We start from the raw sequence: 12,919 nt of genomic DNA on the forward strand, positions 1-12,919 counted from the left end.
CCACGGGAATGAGTGACTGTGTGGTGGTGGGGGTGGTGAGGAAGGTGAAATGCTCATCTTCCATGGTGGGAAGTCACTAAATAATGCATAAACATTTTTTAAATCAGCAAGTAGTGATATAAGCATGCCATTTAGAGATACAGAGATAAATGCCAAAAAAAGTCAGCTAAAAAGAGTTAAAAATGGTTACCTCTGAAGCAGAAAATGGTGACAAGGGGTGAAGGGAGTGTTGCTATTTTCAAAGCAAGCCCTACATAACTACTTGACTCTTCAAACTATGTACAAGAGTAACTTAGGTGTAAAATTGAAACAAAATGCAAAGAAACTACAAGAGACTTTTCAAGTGAACAAACTCCGTTAGGACACAGCCCCCACCTACCCAAACATTGTCTTATCTCCTGTTTCACCAGCCTCCCTGTACACCACCACCACCTCAGCCCCCAAACCAGGTAACCAGGAGAGGAAAGACAGACACTGCTTAAATCTGGGATCTGACTGCCAGAATTCTGTTGGAACCCTGGGTCATTTTTGAGTCCATTATTAGCAGATCACTTCTTCCTAGGCAATTTAAAGCCTCTCTACTGAAGTTACAAATATCAGAGCCTGATTGTCTCTGCTGCTGTATTTCCTTTTCCTTACATTCCAGTTAATATCTTGATTCCAAAACGCTTGATTCTAAATGCACCTTCTACTTCTTCTTTCTCGAGGTTCTCCTTAGAAGCAGGGATGGCCTCATGGTCCATCTGTGTTTGGTAGGTACTTATATTTGTCAAGTCTTCAACACTTGGGTAATAGATTATTTTGTTACCTTTTCAACTCACTGGATTGCTGTCACCAAGGGTTAAAGGTAGAGGTACTGTGAGCTATGGTTATTTTTTGTACAGGACACTGCCTGTGTTTTTTCTTTCTCTTTCACTGGCAATTCTACCAGTTTTGATTTTAAAACTGGTCCACGACATAAACAAGAGAACTGTGTGGAGGACAAGGGTAGAGTGACCCGGGTCCAGCAGGTGTGCGTGCATTCTTTGCTGAGTACCCACAGGAGGAGAATGTCTCATTTTAGACTAGCTGAACAGGAAACAAACGCTTCTCACCGTCCTTGGCTCTGATCTAGAAAACCCTCTCACTTGTGATAGACAGGTGTGCTTATCCTGGGGTTTTTTTTGGTCCCACTACCACAAATTATGCAGTCGAGTTTCCCACATCGGGGGAAATTGCAGGGGTCTGCACACGCAGAGTGCCATGGGTAAGCCTCTCCCTGGGAAAGCCACCTTCGCGACCATGGCGTCTCCCCTGCCAGGTGAGCAGATCCTATTGTCAATTACACAAAGTCAGAAGAGATATTTAATATCTTGGAAGAAAGAATTGTAAATCAAAAAGCTCTCAACAGTTTCCAAATTTAGGAATAACAAATAAATGAAATTTACCAGGGATACTTTTAAAATCCCATGCTAATGCTCAAAATATTAATTTCACAGACATAGCATGGGGAAGATTTAGCTTAAAAGTTCAAGTAAAAAAAAAGCTATAAGTCTTCCTAAGTGTAAGCTTAGTCAGTGACAATGGGGAGTGTCTGGGGAATGGCTGCCAGATAAATAAATAAATGAATACATACGTCTACCGCTGAAACTAACAAAAAATAATATTCAATGTCAACTGTAAATAAAAAATTTAAAAGCATAAATAAAATGTGAAAAAAACAAAAAAGAAAATGTCCCAATGAAATAGAATTGCAGAGAGCAAATAAGCAGCAGTTAAATAACAGACATTAAATAAATGTTGCTCATATGTCAAGTAATAACAAGAATGCTGTTTCCAGAATTTGAAACATTGGTGAATGAGATTGTTATGGCATTAGAATTATTTTAGACTAAAAATGAACCTGGTGCAGATTAATAATTATGTTTATTAAATAAAGGAGAGAAAAAATGTTTCTTTTTGTACCTCTCAGAGGACATAGGCAAAACTGTTTCTGGATCCCTCCGTTCATCAGTAAATATTTACTGAGGATTTGCAATGTCTCTGGTGTGAGGACAGTGTTGTGACAGCAAAGAGCCAGAGGAGGAAGATAAGGATCTTTCAACCTGTGGGTGGGTACGTAGGGAATGATGGCAGGAATGATAACGTGTTTGCATGGTATTTGAGTGAATCACGTCCAGCCATGTCTGTCCTAATGCATATGCTGTTTCTTACATTCCACTTAATATCCTGATTCTAAAACCCTGGATTCTAAATGCACTTTCTGCTCCTTCTTTCTCTAGCTTCTCCTCCCTTAGAAGCAGGAATGGCCTCAGAGTCCATCTGCTTTTGGCAGGTGCTTTTGACGTTAGCTGCCCTATAAGTCAATTACAATCACCAACTTAAAGATGAGGAAGTGAGAATCAGAGAAGCAAATCACTGATTCTCAAACATGTTGCTCTCAGGAACCCTTTACACTCTTTTAATAATTGAGGTACCCCCCACCATATACAAAGATTAAATCAAAATGGATCAAAGACCTAAATGTAAGAGCTAAACGATTAAACTCTTAGATGAATCCTGGAGTGTGAGTCTTTGTGGCTGACTTTGGATAAGGCGATTTCTCAGATATGATATCAAAAGCATAAGCACAACAGAAAAAATAAATAAATTGTACTTCATCAAAATTCTTAAAATTTGTGCTTCAAAAGATACTATCAAGAAAGTGAAAAGACAACCCACAGAATGAGAGTGATATTTCCAAGTTATATGTCTGACACGGGACTAGTATCCAGAACATACAAAGAACTCTCATAATTCAACAATTTAAAAAAAATTTTAATTTTTAAATGGGAAAAGGATTTGAATAGACATTGCTCCAAAGAAGATATGCAAATGGCCAATAAGCACACAGAAAGACGCTCAGCATCATCACTCATTAGGGAAATGCCAATGTGAGGGAGGGAGACATTTTCTTCTACCCTCGTAGGTTATTCCGGCTGGTCTAATAATGAAGTGGACACGAGATAGACTAATAAGAAAAAATAACCATGTTTAATTATGTACACACATGTGGGAACCCCCACATACATAAGAGAGTCAGAAACCCCATATACGTGAGAAGTTCAGAGACAAAAAGGTGAAATGAGGTATATACAACATTCTGAGCTAAAAAATGAGGTCAGGAGCTGGGGCTTCAGAGGGAAGGAAGGTCATTTGCAGGACAATAAGAGCAGATGTTCAGTAATTAGATGTTTTCCATGCCTTACAGATTGGTCATAAACACGTTATTTCTGGTGATAACACTTATTATAGGCAAGGCCCCAAATTCAAGTTCTTCCAGGGAGAGGTAAAAGTTCCTCTTGAGCCTGCAGGGCTTTGATTCCCTTCAGCTCAAAACAATCCACATGCCAAGCGGCACATCTTGAAGAGGTGTGTTCTGAACCCCTTCATCAATCAAAACCATAATGAGATACCACTGGACACCCACATGAAAAAGACACTAAGTGTTGGGAAGGAAGCAGAGAAACTGAAATCCTCTGCTGTTAAAAATGGAGAATGTTGCTGCTGCATCTGAAAACTGTTTGGCAGTTTCTCAAAGATTAAACATAGAATTATTATATGACCCAGCAATTCCCCTAGATACATATCCAAGAGAACTGAAAACATATATACACAAAAACTGATACATAAATGTCAAAAGCAACATTAATCACAATAGCCAAAAAAGTAGAAACAACCCAAATATTCATCAACTGATGAGTGGGTAAACAAAATGTGGTATAGAACATTATTCAGCAGTTAGAAGAATGAAATATTTATATGTGCTACAACATGGATGACCTTTGAAAACATTATGTTAAGTGAGAAAAGCCAGTCACAAAGAACTGCATATTGTATGATTCCATGTATGTGAACAGGGCAATCTATAGAAACAGAAGGTAAAATAGTGAGTAGGACTAGGTTGGGAGGGGTGACATTGGAGGTGTATAAGGAGTAACTGGTAATGGGTAGGGTATTCTTTTTGAGGTAATGAAATGCCCTAAAATGGAGATGATGGTTGAACAACTGTGTGAATATACTACAAACCATTGAACTTCAAGCGGGGTAATTTTATGGTGTGTGAATTATACCTCCATAAAACTGTTATAAAAACGTGAGGACCCTGAAGAGTTTTTCTTTATGTGGGTTATAGCTATTAAACAGGCACCATATTAGAAACTAAAACACAAATGTTTTAAATATTTATTTGTTTGAAATAATAATAGACCTACTGCATAATAACATACCATAAAGTTTACAAAAAAATTATTTTCCATAACAAAAACAATTTAGTGAGAGCAATGTTATTGCTTTACATTTTTACTAATCTCTTTAATGTCTGACTTAATAGGAGATAGCTGAGTTCTCATAGCTATTGCCGCCATATGTTTGATTGAAGTCTATGAAGAAGATCTAATCTCACACAGATATATAGTTGGAAAAGGGAAGAGTATTTTAATAGCCTTTTAAAAGATAATTGTGGACATTCTTCTTTGACGCTACACTAAAATTCAACAAGTGGTAGTTTCCTAAAGGTTAGTTGCAATGTGGAATCTGAAACCAGATCAATGAACTTTTCATATTATGTTACAGCAGAATCCATTGGTCTCTCCAGCATTTTGAATGTACCTTTCATTCACATGTGATTATGTAACACTGTGCTTTGTTTATTTGGAAAATATCGGTTCACCGACTTACACAAATCTTCCAAAATGCTGACATATTTCATTCTACAATATCAAAGCATCACATTCATTAATATCACCACTGATTTCGCCAGATGTCATTAATTACTGGGAAGCTATCAAACTCAGCGCCACATGCAGGATTTCCAAAATCTTAATTTTTCTCGAAAGCTCAAATTTTACCTTTGGAACAAATAATTTGGGGGGATCTTTAGAGTCCATGGATCACATGTTGAAAAACTCTTCCTTAAATGCTTCTCTCAAAGTCATGCCTGCAGGAAGTATCAGAACCACCACTTGAAACTAGGTTCTGTTGACTCCTAGTCTCACAGTTTCTCCACTAAAATACCAAAATCAGTGCTACAGATATGAAGAATAATGTGAACTTTTATTAAATAATTACAATTCCACCAGAGGGCTAATGAGAAATTCAGTTAGTGGTTATCAGCCAGATGTGATCATTTTAAGCTCACCTAGTCCTTGTTATAAAGAGAGCTTATATATGTCTGAAATCATGAAGAGATGGAATATAGCTAAATTGAAACCATTTAACCCATAGACTGACAATAAAATTCCTATCACCTCTTATAAAGGGCTTTCATGTACTTTAAATCATAGTCTTAAAACTAGGTGGAACCTGGAGAATTCCGGCCAAGATGGAGGTGTAGGTAGACACACTGTGCCTCCTTACACAACCAAAAGAGGGACAACAACAAATTTAAAAACAAAAAAATAACCAGAACTGCCAGAAAATCAAACTGTAGGGAAGTCCAACAATCTAGCTGTTAAGGAAGAAACATTCATCCAGACCAGTAGAAGGGGTGGAGACAGGCAGCCAGGGCAGAGAGGGCTCATGGCAAGGCGGTGGCTAGAAGACCAGGCAGTCCCACATCGGCATGCGGATAAACCAGGAGGAACAACTGGAGAGCGAGACAGACTGAGTAACTCAGGATTCCAGTGAGAGGGAAAAAAGCCTCAAAACCTCTGACTGTAAAAACCTGTGTGAGTTGCAACAGAGGAGAAACTCCCAGCCTCACAGGAGAGTTCATTGGGGAGATCCACAGGGTCCTAGAATGTACACAAACCCACCCACCTGGGAATCAGCACCAGAAGGGCCCAAATTGATTGTGGGTAGCGGGGAAAGTGACTGAAAGCCGGCCAAGAGCAGAGCAAGCAATATTATCCCCTCTTGGACCCCTCCTCCCCACACAAACAGCATCACAACACAGCGACATTGGTTGCCTGGCCCTGGTGAATACCTAAGGCTCTGCTCCTTACTACATAACAGGCATGCATAACAAAAAAATATGGCCCAAATGAAAGAACAGATCAAAGCTCAAAAAGTAGAACTAAGTGATGAAAAGATAGTCAACCTATCAGATACACAGTTCAAAACACTGGTAATCAGGATGCTCACAGAAATGGTTGAGGATGGTCGAAAAATAGAGGAAAAAGTGAAGGCTATGCAAAGTGAAATAACAGAAAATGCACAGGGAACCAACAGTGATGGGAAACAAACCAGGACTCAAATCAACAGTTTGGACCAGGAGGAAGAAATAAACATTCAACCAGAATACAATGAAGAAACAAGAATTCAAAAAAATGAGGAGAGGCTTAGGAACCTCCAGGACATCTTTAAATGTTCCAACATCCAAATCACAGGGTGCCAAAAGGAGAAGAAGAAGAGCAAGAAACTGAAAATTTATTTGAACAAATAATGAAGGAGAAGTTCCCCAATCTGGCAAAGGAAATAGACTTCCAGGAAGTCCAGGAAGCTCAGAGAGTCCCAAAGAAGTTGGACCCAAGGAAACACACACTAAGGCACATCATAATTACATTACCCAAGGTTAAAGATAAGGAGAGCATCTTAAAAGCAGCAAGAGAAAATGAGACAGTTACCTACGAAGGAGTTCCTGTAAGACTATCACCTGATTTCTCAAAAGAAACCTTGCAGGCAAGAAGGGGCTGGAAAGAAGCATTCAAAGTAATGAAAAGCAAGGACCTACATCCAAGATTACTTACTCTATCCAGCAAAGCTCTCATTTAGAATGGAAGGGCAGATAAAGTACTTCCCAGACAAGGTCAAGTTACAGGAGTTCATCATCACCAAGCCCTTATTATATGAAATGTTACAGGGACTTAGCTAAAAAAAAAAAAAAAAAGATCAAAAATATGAACAGTAGAATGAAAACAAACAACTATCAACAACTGAACCTAGGAAAAATCAAAAACAAACTAAGCAAACAACTAGAACAGGAAGAGAATCACAGAAATGGAGATCACATGGAGGATTATCAGTGGGGAGGGGGAGAGGAAAGAATGGGGGGAAAGGTACAGGGAATAAGAAGCATAATGGTAGATACAGAATAGACAGGGGGAGGTTCAGAATAGTATGGGAAACAGAGAAGCCAAAGAATTTATAGGTACAACCCATGGACATGAACTAAGGTGGGGGATTGCTGGTGGGGGAGGGGTGCCGGGTGGAGGGGAATATAATCAAAAGAAGCACCCCATATTCTCTTATGTAATGATGTGGTCTCTATTCTCAAACTACAAGGAGACAAAGACACCAGCCATATAGAAAAGGCAAGCGAGAGAGTTTAGGATGATATTCTTTTTTTTTTTTTTAGATTATATTTGTTTATTCTTAGAGAGAGGGGAAGGGAGGGACAAAGAAAGGGAGAGAAACACCGATGTGCAAGAGATACATCTATTGGTTGCCTCTCCCACGCACCCTACTGGGGACCTGGCCTGCAACCCAGGCATGTGCCCTGACAGGGAATCGAAATCAAACCGGCAACCTCTCGGTTCACAGGCTGGCACTCAATCCACTGAGCCGTACCAGCCAGGGCTAGGATGGTATTCTTGCTATACCAAATTCCTTGGAAAAAAAATACATATACCATGTTCTACATTAGTTAAAAGGGTTAAGGCCACTGCATAAACACAAATCTAACAACGTTCCAATGCAGAAGATCCGCGTTCTGAGTGCACCAGACGGGTGGATGCACTTAAAACGTTTACTCCAGCCAGGTATTGTACTGAGTGCTTGCCAGTCCATTGTCACACCGTATTGGAAACATGTGATATTATGAGCCTGATTTTATCCATGAGATAACTGAATTTACTTGGAGAGAAAGTAAGCTGTGGGAGAGTGAGTACTGGTGCTGTGATCCAGCTCCGGAGCAATGGTATTAACTACTCTCATTACTGGGTGTGGAACAGATGACAAACTAGATAAGCCCAGAATGCACAAATCTCTCTTACGTAGATGCCTGGTGATATTTAAATACACTCAGAGGCAAAGCCTTGTACTGGCAGAGAGCTTAATTTATGCAAAGCAAACTGCAGAGGCATCCTCTGTTCCAGAAGAGCCAATTCCGCTTGCTGACCCATTTTAACATTCAACCACACCTGAGTTTTAGGCTCTCCTCTCAAACCATAGAAACATACCTGACATTTCCTCTGTACTTTCCCAATCAATACTCCACCCTCTTGTCAGGTTTTGAGATCCTTAAGGGCATCTTTTTCTTTAGAAATGTCTCCTGCACCTAGACAATCAGTGCTTGATAAAATTATTGAAAGATCTCTTGTTTTAAATTCTCTCTGCCACAAACTGTGAAATGTCACAGGGCGTGGTAGTGGTGACCTGTAGTTAACTTTCTATGCTGCAGGCAAAGTGCTGATTTTTGTACACTGACTTTGGGGCAAATGCCACAGGCCTTAATTGCAGGCTCGAAAGAACTGAGATTCTATACTGGGGTTGCTAGAGGCAGAGTCTTCCCCTTTTCAGGACCCAGGCCTGTCCCTCCCCCACCGAGTCCTGCCCAGCCTGCTACACCCAGGCCACAGAGAGCTCACAAAGGCCAAGTGTCTGCTGTGCTGACTCACCACGGTTCCCGGCCCAGGCTGGGATGCTCTCAGAGGGGCCAAAGCAGTCCTCTCCTCCTGGCCTTTTCTCATAGGAGCAGTGCGTAGCCCGGGCTATGTCAGGCTTTAAAAGAAGAGACTGAAAGTGAAAGGCAGTGGAGGGCACACAGTTCCTCATTACTATAGTTCCATTCCTTAGGGAATTCTGAACGGCAGGCAGTAGGAATTCACCCTTCAGTCTTTTTGTTATATATAAATGGAAGAAAACTTACATAATAAAATTAACCATTTTAAAGTGACATTTAGACTATTCACAATGTTCTGCAACCACCACTTCTATCTAGTTCCAAAACCTTTTTGTTACCCCCCCAAGATGACTTTGTACTTGTTAACCAGTCACTCTCCATTTTCTTCTTTCCCCCCCCCCCCCAGGCCTGACAACCACCAGTCTGCTCTCTGTCTCTATGGATTTACCTATTTATGATCCTTTATATAAGAGAATCCTACACTATATGACCTTCTGTGTCCGGCATAATGCTTTGGAGGTTCATCCACGTTTTAGCATGTATCAGTACTTCATTCCTGTCTATTGCCAAATAGTATTTTGTATTTGGATCTCTGTTCATCTGTGAATGGACGTGAGTTGTTTCCACCTTTTGGCTATTGTGACTAGTGTTGCTATAAACACTGTTGTGTATTTGAGTACCTGTTTTCAATTCGTGTGTATATATATACCTAGGAATGGAGTTGCTGGGTCAAATGGTAATTCTAATGTTTTAGCTTCTTGCACAACCACCAAACTTTTCTGCAGTGGCTGCAGCATTTTACATTCCCACCAGTGGTGTGTGGTCATCCTTTATTCTTGAACCCATTTGTTCCTTGCCTCTTCCCTACTTCCAGATCCCACAGATTTCCCTTTGTCTTGGAGTAGATAGATGGTAGAAGGTGTACCTCTAATAGAAAGACTATCATCAGGCGAAGCTACGCAGCAGAACCCTTCTGGCCTTCCACCCTGCCTCCAGTCTTCCCTTTCCACAAATAGGATTCCTTGACCAGGAACAGGCAGGACAGGATCCCATCTCCTAGTGGCACACCCACCACAGCCATTAATGTTAAACCATAAAATTACCCTCCTAGCACCCTCCAGCACCTCCTCCTCGTACAGAGCATGCTCTTAAATAGTCAAAGCTAAGTGCAGAAAACAGGCAGCTCCATGTGGAAGCTGCCAGCTGGCTCAGACCTGAGGGTGGGTGTTTTAACTCTCAATTGAAGCTTAAGATCTGCGAAGATGCAACCTCTAGCCTGGTCCTGCCCAGCCCCCTCTGCTACAGGGCTTGCCTGTCTGGGCCTGGCTGGTAGCAAACATGAATGGAGAGGAAGAGCTTCCTCTCCACCCCCTCCCACCAGGGTTACTGCCGGTCACAGAGCTATTTACATTTACAACAGCTCGATAGCGCCTGACCCAGCCAGAGCCAATCAGCAGCCCCCAAGCTTGTCTGACTCCGTCTGCTCCAATCAGGAGGTGCTATCCGTACAGCCTCTCTCTCTTTGAATCAAAACTCGGCTATAACCTCTTCTGGGGAGGGGAGGCTGACTCAGAGCTCTCCACTCCTAGATCTATCTCATCGTGCTAGTCTCTGGAATGGGGAAAATGCTGAACCATTTCCCGTCCAGTTAAGGAGACATCTGCTCAACAGACCTCTAGGAGAGTTTTACATCGGAGTAGAGAACACTGTTCCTTCCAAGCACACATGCAACGCTCCTCTGCTGTGAAGAAACATAAAGAGAGACTTTAGCCTTCCTCACTGTTGAGCCCCTTCCTAACTCTGGATTAGCTTTACGAGCTCTGAAAGCAGAATTGCCTTTGAGGTGAGACCTTGCTAACCAGGAAAGGCCAGAAGGCAGGGTGGTTTTCTCTTCTGTCTACAAGAGTGCAAACACCTATCACGTTAGAGGCCAGAGAGCAAGGAACCGGGAAGATTGGGTGGGTGGCCACAGGATAAGGCTGAAGCAGGAACGTGTGCTGAGGAACGTTCACGGCTGGTGTAACCCGAGCAGGGAGGTGGAGTGGGAGAGCGGGAGGGGAAAAGAGAAAGGAAGCCTTGAAAGCCTGCCTGGAAAGTTTAGACTTGGCGTCTGTAAGCGATAGGGAGTCATCAGGTATTTTTTAAGCAAGAGAGGAAAAAACCTCTTCCTCTTCTGTGTTTTAGAAAATTAAGTGGGATGGTAACATCAAGAGCAGATCAAAGGAGGACTAGAACAGGGCTGGAAGATGAGTTGGAAGGTCCTGGGACCTACAATCCAGGATGGTAATGGTGGAAATGGAGAGGAGCACAAGCTGTGAGGCATTTGGGGCCAAAAGCAGCAACACTTGATTGATTGGATGGACATGTGAGGCGAGGGAGGAGTCACAGATGACAGAGGTTTGTAGCTGGAGTGGCTGGAAGGGTAGCACCTGTACTAACTGAAATAAGTGGTAAAATTTAAAAAATAATAAGAGAAGCAGACTTTGGAAAGGGAATAACTTCAATTTTCAACATGTGGAATTTGAGTTGCAAGAAGAATATCCACATGGAAATAATACCCAGTAAACAGTGGGGAATAAGGGTTGTGGTGTTCAGAAAAGAAATAGAGACCCAAAAAGTTTGTAGTGAAACTAGGCAGGAAAGCTATCACCTGGGAAGGGATTACAGAAGGACAATATTGAGGAGAGGAAAAGCTATCCTTTCCTCATTGAATTCTCTAGCCACCTGTGTTAGAGCCAATTGGCTGTAAATGTCAGCTTGTTTTTACACTCTCCATCCTATTACATGAGTGCGCCTGTCCTTATACCCATAGCACACTGTCTTGATTGCTGACCCTTTGAAGTAATTTTGAAATCAGGAAATGTGAGTCCTCCAACTTTTGTGCTTGTTTTTCAAGTTTGTTCTGGCTGTTTTGGGTCCCTTGAATTTCTGTATGAATTCTGGGACCAGCTGTCTATTTTTGTTTAAAAAAAGAGCAATTGGAATTTGGATAAGGATTGTATGGAATCTGTAGATCGGTTTGAGTTGTATTACCAACTCTGAAGTCTTCCAACTCATGAACATGAGATGTCTTTCCATTAGTTAGGTCGTCTTTAATTTCTTTTAATAACAGTTTGTAGTTTACAATGTACTATCCTTATGCACTTATTTTGTTAGACTTATTTCTATTTATGTTATTCTTTTTGCTACTACAAATAGAATTATTTTCATTGCATTTGCATATTATTTTTGTTTATAGAAATACAATTGATTTTCATATATTGATCTTGTACCCTGCAGCATTACTGAACTTGTTCATTAGTTGTAATAGTTTTTTTGTGTGGGTTATGTAGGGTTTCTTAATATACAAACTCATGTTATACAGAGTTAGTTTTACTTTTCTTTTTATACCCTGGCAGGCTTTTTTTTTTTTTTTTTTTTTTAAGGATTATCTTTTACTTCTAGGGAAGAGGGAGAAAACTGGTGGCTATTGGGCATCAGGAATTTTATTTGTGTGCTCTTCCCCGTTATTTTCTTAAATTACTTTTTATCCTTTGTTCTATGGTTAACTCTTGATTATTAAGTAGAGCCTTAACCTTTCCCATACAAAACCTGTCAAAAACAAGAGTTCATTACTTTCCGCCTAAGTGCTCGCCCTTTACATCTTACCCTGAAAGGTAAACTCATTCCCACTTCCCTTTCCCTCTCAATCTTGAACTCAACTGAACATATCAATCAAGTTCTAAGAGCTCTTCCTTTCCCTCTTTCTTCTTGGAAATTTGCAGATAGGAATAAAAACAGCCCCAGGACAAAATAGCAAATGTATGAGATACAGATTGTCTGGAGGAAGTATAGACGTAGGTCTAACTAGAGGGAAGACAGCTAGGTAAACATTCAGGGGGATATGAAAAGTAGCGGAGCTCAGTGAGGATAAATTACTTGACTTGGATGGCAGTCAATGGGGAATAAAACAGACTTGGAAGGAACAGTGTAATTATAGAATTGAAAAAAAAAATTTTTAAATCCAGCCTGAACATTTTAAGCAAAACAGGGAAAGGATTGGAAAGCAAGACATTGATGAAGAAAATACTGTCATCGACTTAAAACGTTAAGATCTGGCAAGGCATCAATGAACATCAACTTAATTTTGGCCCTGGCTGGTGTGGCTCAGTGGATTGAGCGCCAGCCTGCAAACCAGAGGGTCGCAGGTTTGATTCCCAGTCAGGGCACATGCCTGGGTTGCAGGCCAGGTCCCCAGTAGGGGGTGCATAAGAGGCAACCACACATTGATGTTTCTCTCCCTCTCATTCTCCCTCCCTTCCCCTTGCTCTAAAAACAAATTAAAAAATATTTAAGACC

General features: G+C 40.9%; 1 non-coding gene across 1 annotated transcript; it reads right to left on the reverse strand.

Annotated features, from left to right (window-relative positions):
- Positions 1 to 1,151: 1,151 nt before the first annotated feature.
- LOC112300519 (U1 spliceosomal RNA) lies at positions 1,152 to 1,308 on the reverse strand. The gene has a single exon (XR_002974400.2). It is a non-coding gene; the product is annotated as a U1 spliceosomal RNA (small nuclear RNA).
- Between the last annotated feature and the right edge of the window lie 11,611 nt (positions 1,309 to 12,919).

Source organism: Desmodus rotundus, chromosome 4 (genome assembly GCF_022682495.2).
Source record: "Desmodus rotundus isolate HL8 chromosome 4, HLdesRot8A.1, whole genome shotgun sequence".
Classification (NCBI taxonomy): Eukaryota; Metazoa; Chordata; class Mammalia; order Chiroptera; family Phyllostomidae; genus Desmodus; species Desmodus rotundus.